The sequence below is a fragment of the Scyliorhinus canicula genome, chromosome 20 (genome assembly GCF_902713615.1).
Source record: "Scyliorhinus canicula chromosome 20, sScyCan1.1, whole genome shotgun sequence".
NCBI classification, from domain to species: domain Eukaryota; kingdom Metazoa; phylum Chordata; class Chondrichthyes; order Carcharhiniformes; family Scyliorhinidae; genus Scyliorhinus; species Scyliorhinus canicula.
The window spans coordinates 8,324,011-8,330,687 of NC_052165.1; positions in this window are offsets into that span (position 1 = coordinate 8,324,011).

A 6,677-nucleotide genomic window follows, 5' to 3' on the forward strand; every position below is an offset into this window, starting at 1 on the left:
CCTGCCTGGCATCTAGTTCTGTACTGCTACTGCTTGATCTTTCTCTTCTGTAGCGGGATGTCCTTTCAGTAGTTCTCGACCTTTTCCTGCGAACCTGTTCACTATCTGATGTACTATCTGAACTGCCACTGCGTTTCTGTGCCCTCCATTTTTGAACGTCGTTTTCCAAATCCATTGTCTAAACTTCCTCCCCTTAATGCTGTACATTCAACCAATGTTTATACTTTCCAGTGTCCTTCCCTGCTCTACTAATAACAGTTGCATCCTTCCATTGACTAGACCCTTCAGGCAAGTATGTCACTTTTGTACCAACCTTTGGCAGTTGCCCTTTCGGAAAAATGGCCTGATCTAATTTATCAGAAGTGTCGTGTTCCTCTATAGAAACCCTGTCTATATCAGTTAACTGGTCCTCATAGTTCTGTAACACATGCGTACCAGATGACTCTGGTTCTTCGTCATGTCTGACTGCTCTGTCTAAATTTGAAAATTTGTAATCGGTACCCATTATCCTTGATGAATGTACCCTAACAGTTTGATTACCATGTTGCAAAATAAATGTTTTGCCACCTATGCCTATGATCTTCCCTGGGCCTTTCCATTCATTAGAATTGTCTCTCTTATAGTATACCATGTTTCCTTGCTGAAAAATGGCATCTGATGACCGTACATTATGTCTTAAAGTTCTGCGAATTCTTTCAGAGACTTCTGCTTCCAAAAAAGCTTTTCTACAGCTATGTAATGCGTTTAAATGTTCAGCAAAACCTGAGCTAATTGTAGTCCCTTCCCAGGCTGGAGGCTGGTCATCCAAAATAGGGGGAATTTTAGGATTTTAACCAAACACTAATTGATAAGGACTATACCCCCCAACCATCTACAATGAATTCTTTGCATGTACCACCCATGATAAAGCTGAATTTTGCATGCAGTTTGGTTGATCTCCCAAAATTTTCAAAAGCATGACATCGATAACAGCATGATTTCTTTGGTAGACACCATTACTAAATGGGCTTTCTGCAGCCGTGTTCATAGCTCTGATATTCATGTGCACTTAAAATGACTTTTCTCACCTCATCATAATCCCTAGAAACCTCCTCTGCTAGTGATGCAAAAACTTCACTACCTCTATCTATTAACTTTGTTTGAACCCACAATATCCACATGACGTTGAGCCACTTAAATTGTTTAGCTACTTTCTCAGATGAGATGAAAAATGCTTTCATGTTTTTCTTGCCAAACGTCTGCAGTAAACAGAAAACATAGAACATACAGTGCAGAAGGAGGCCATTCGGCCCATCGAGTCTGCACCGACCCGCTTAAGCCCTCACTTCCATCCTATTCGCGTAACCCAATAACCCCTGCTAACCTTTTGGACACTATGGGCAATTTAGCATGGCCAATCCACCTAACCTGCACATCTTTGGACAGTGGGAGGAAACCGGAGCACCCGGAGGAAACCCACGCAGACACGGTGAGAACATGCAGACTCCGCACAGACTGTGACCCAGCGGGGAATTGAACTTGCTTGAATATATTTAAACATATCCCACTAGGCTTTTGACGTGGGTGTGGGGCGGAGCTTAATCCTCCCTCTGGATGCTCCTGAACTTCTGCCTTTCCTGCTGCAGTTTTAAGTTGATATTCTCTTTGCAGTTCCAATTTCCAATTTCCAAATTCGCTATCTTTTTCCTTTGCTTCTGCCATTGCCACTCTCTCTATTTCCTTTTTTAAAAATTCTAATTCAAGCTGTCTCATTTATTTATCATGTTGCAACTGTTGCATATGTCATTGAATTTTAGCTAATTCCAATGATTCAGACTGTTTCTGGCATCCTTTCTAAATTTAAATGCCGAGCTGTTCTCTCTAGCTTCCTCGTCTCTACAGGTAAAACAAATGCAGCTTGTTCCCCAAATCCAAAATCTTTGTTTTAAACCATTCCGAGTGACCTCTTCCACACCCAAGAAACTCTTAGCCACTGAAAGGACCATTTCACAAGTGACTCCTTACTTAAACTAACCGAATGCAACACCTAAAAAAAAACACCAGCTCCTCACACTGAATAATCCCAAGCCAAATCGGGAATTATACCTTTAAATTCTGGGCGAGCACCCAATTTTGTTTACGGTATACTGGACCAGATCCCATTTAATGTTAGGAAACTGGGACGAGACCCCAACAATTTTTCAATTTGTAAAACTGTGAGGAAAGGATACTTTGCCCCAGGAGTGATTTCACTCACAAATAGGGATCTTTTATATTAAAACAAATTTTATTATTAACAGTGCATTGACCACATCAACATCACAGAAAAATAGTTCTACAATCAAGAGTCAAACAGTTCTAAAAAAAAATACAGGGAAATACTTGAAATGCTAACTACTATTTTCAATGAAGCAAAACTCATTACAGATCAAAAGACACTTATAAATAAAGTTACTTGCTGTACTCTTGTAGAGAGATTTCTTGGAAGACTGCTTGGAGGGAGAGAGACCCTTTCAGGAATAGCCTGCAAATCCTGTCAGACTACAAAATCCTATCGCCAAAACTGCTTGCTACTGTCCTGGCTCCTCCCATTAATTACATCATCTCTATCCCACTCAGATCCCAGGACCTACTTACCTAAATCAAAAGACAATGTTTGAGATTATCAACCCCCTCGGGACCAATTCAAAATACACAATATTTCATTAAGCATCTCTGAAAACAAGTAAATGGTTAAAATTAATAATGGCCTCACCTTTTATTGACCTCTTAATTGCAGCTTTAGAAGACACACAGTCTGTAAAATTTAACCTAGGTTCTTTAATAGTACTACAGCAACAGACATATAATAATAATCTTTATTGTCACAAGTACTTTACATCTTTTTTATAAATTTAGAGTACCCAATTCATTTCTTTTCCAATTAAGGGCAATTTAGCATGGCCAATCCACCTAGCCTGCACATCTTTGGGTTGTGGGGGCGAAACCCGCACAAACACGGGGAGAACGTGCAAACTCCACACGGACAGTGACCCAGAACTGGGATTGAACCTGGGACCTTGGCGCCGTGAGGCATCAGAGATAACCCACTGCGCCACTGTACTGCCCCTCAAGTACTTTACTGTAACACTTTAACACTGCAATGAGGTTACTGTGATAATCCCCTGTTCTCCCATGTCTGTGTGGGTTTCCTCCATATGCAATGGTTTCCTCCCACATAAAGGAGGAAGACGGGCTGTTAGGTAAATTGGACATTCTGAATTCTCCCTCTGTGTACCCGAACAGGCACCGGAGTGTGATGACTAATACCATCTCACAGTAACTTCATTGCAGTGTTAATATAAGCCCACTCATGACAATAATAAAGATTATTATTATTGTTGGATTATTTGAAGAGCCAGCCCATATTGCTGCAATTGCTGCTTGATACTGAGTGGTCAGGAGTCATGAGCAATGAGCCTTCTTTCCCTTTCTCCTGTGACAAATTGCTTGGCTTCTGTCTGGTACCTCCCAGGCATGAATCATAGTATAGGGAGAAACAAACACCCACTAGATCAATTTATATACCCACCCATTGTACAAATAGAACAGGTGCCTACTCCTAATTTTTATGTTTTCAGCCAACTTGGAAAACATTCCAATCTATCGGTTTTCTATCTGACATACATAGTAAAGCAGCACAATAAGGTCACTGTGATTTTCTCCAATACTTGGCTTTAAATGCAGCTTAAATTCTAAAGGCCACTTGTTTCACATGTCATACACTTATAATCAGGCTTATTATTGAATTGACAATTTTTGGAGGGCTGTTTTTATTTTTGCAGGTTGGCTTTTGCCAGTTTTCTAACTCTACATGCACGTCATTCAACACGTGTTTTTAATAACCCGTGGCACATTTCTGGGAAAGACTTTTCAAATTCTTGGCATCACACTGAATGAGTGACATTCCAATGTCAACTGACACGATACGCCAACACAAAAACAATGGCACTACAATGGCTAGAATCTATTACAATTTATCTAAACTGTTGTGTTAAGATGTCTTACGTACTTTGAAAGTAATATTCAATTGTGATTAGCCGTTGATTTTTGACTCGTGATTTAGGTGATTGCTCACTGAGCAGTAAGTAAAGGACATAGAGCATAGAACATACAGTGCAGAAGGCCCATCAAGTCTGCACCGACCCATTTAAGCCCTCACTTCCACCCTATCCCCGTAATCCAATAACTCTTCCTAACCTTTTTGGACAGCAAGGGCAATTTAGCATGGCCAATCCACCTAACCTGCATGTCTTTCATAAGAAAATGAAAAAAATAAATTAAAATCGCTTATTGTCACAAGTAGGCTTCAAATGAAGTTACTGTGAAAAGCCCCTAGTCGCCACATTCTGGCCCCTGTTCGGGGAGGCTGGAACGGGATTTGAACCGTGCTGCTGGCCTGCCTTGGTCTGCTTTCAAAGCCAGCGATTTAGCCGTGTACTAAACCAGCCCCTGGAAGTATCCTTGAAAAGAATAAATTTTGAGGGCTTTGGGAAAAAGAGTATGAGATTGGAAGTAAGTGAACATTTATTTCAAAGAGCGAGCAGGCATCTTGAGGCTTCCATCTATGCTGTCTGATGCTTTAAACTCTGGGATATTTTATATGACTGGGTAAGCTGGGACCAATAGCAGGCCTATTCCCTTAATACACACTGCAACTGCCACTGTCATAGAAACCAAGAAAATAGGAGGAGGAAGCCATTCAGTCCTTCGAACCTGGTCCTCCATTCGACGTGATCAAGGCTGATCCTCTTTCTCAACACCAAACTCTTGTGCTCTTCCCACACCCCTGGACATCTTTAAAGTTTAGAAATCTATTTCCTTCTTAAATATACTCAGTGATTTGGCCACCAAAGCCTTCTGTGGTAGAGAATTCCACAGGTTCACCAGTAGTAGACTCGCCAACTTTAAGGGCATTTAAGTGGTCACTGGATAGACATATGGATGAAAATGGAATAGTGTAGGTCAGATAGGCTTCAGATGGTTTCACAGGTCGGCGCAACATCGAGGGCCGAAGGGCCCATGCTGCGCTGTAATGTTCTATGTTCTATGTCTTTGGACTGTGGGAGGAAATCGGAGCACCCGGAGGAAACCCACACAGACACGGGGAGAACGTTCAGACTCCGCACAGACAGTGACCCAGCGGGGAATCGAACCAGGGAGCCTGGCGCTGTGAAGCTACAGTGCTAGCCATGTGAAATGTGTCCTTTTGTGAACATTTGTAATTTACAAACAGGATCATGTTATAATATCATTAAGCTTTAGAGAAACCTAGAGTGTTTGTGGCGTTGTAAATGGACAACTAAGGATCTCCACTAACAATAAATATTTAGGGGGAGATGGTAGCATTGTGGTAATATCACTGGACTCGTAATCCCTAGGCCAACGCTCTGGGCACATGGGTTTAGATCCCGCCATAGTATTTATATTCAATTCATAAATCTGGTACATAAAGCTAGTCTCGATATTAGTGACCATGGCAACTATCAGTAATTGCTGTAAAGTGCATCTAGTTCACTAATGCCCTTTCGGGAAGCAAAATTGTCTTTAATGTCTGATGCCACCTTTCTAACGCTCCCTGCGATTCTGGATGGTACACAGTTGATTTAAATTGTTTTATTCCTTAGCTATCCATAACTTCTTTGAATAACTTTGAAGTAAAATTCGATCCTTGATCCGATTGAATTTCTGTGGATAGTCCATATCTAGTAAATAATTTAAGTAACTCCTCCGCAATCTGTTTAGCTGTAATATTACGTACTGGAATGGCCTCTGGAAACCTAGTAGACACATCCATTATAGTCAAAAGATATTGATTCCCACTTTTTGTTTTGGGAAGCGGTCCTACACAATCGATTAGGACCCTTGTAACAGCGATGGTCAGAGTACAGGAGGGAGATAGAGAACCTAGTGATGTGGTAGAACGACAACAATCTCTCGCTCAATGTCAGCGAAACTAAGGAGCTGGCCAGTGATGTCAGGAAGCAAAGTATCGTACACAGCCCTAACTGCATCAATGGTGCTGAGGAGGAGATGGTTAACAGCTTCAAATTCCTAGGTGTACACATCACCAAAAAACTTTCCTGGTCCACCCACGTTTTCACTACGACCAAGAAAGCACAACAGCCCCTATACTTCCTCAATAAACAAAGATAATTTGGCATGTCGAACACTGAATTTTTACAGGTGCAGCCCAAAATTGTAAGAAAGTAGAGTCCCGAACACAGCCCAGTCCATCATGCGAACCCACCTCCCATCTACTGACTCTGTCTACACCTTCTGCTGCCTTGGGAAAGCAGGCAACATAATCAAAGACCCCTCACACGTAGTTATTCTCCCTTCCAACTTCTTCCATTGGGCAAGAAATGCAAAAGTCTGAGAACATGCACCAACAGGTTCAAAAACAGTTTCTTCCCCTGAATGACCCTCTTATGGACTGAACTGATCTTGCCACGCATCTTCTCTACTGAACAGTACTACACACCACATGCTTCACCCGCTGCCGGTATCTATGTATTTACATTGTGTATTTCAGAATGTCCTATGTCTTTTCATGTATGGAACGAAAAGTCGAGACTGGTGGGCAGCACAGAGGTTAGCACAGTAGCTTCACAGCTCCAGGGTCTCAGGTTCAATTCCCGGCTTGGATCACTGTGTGT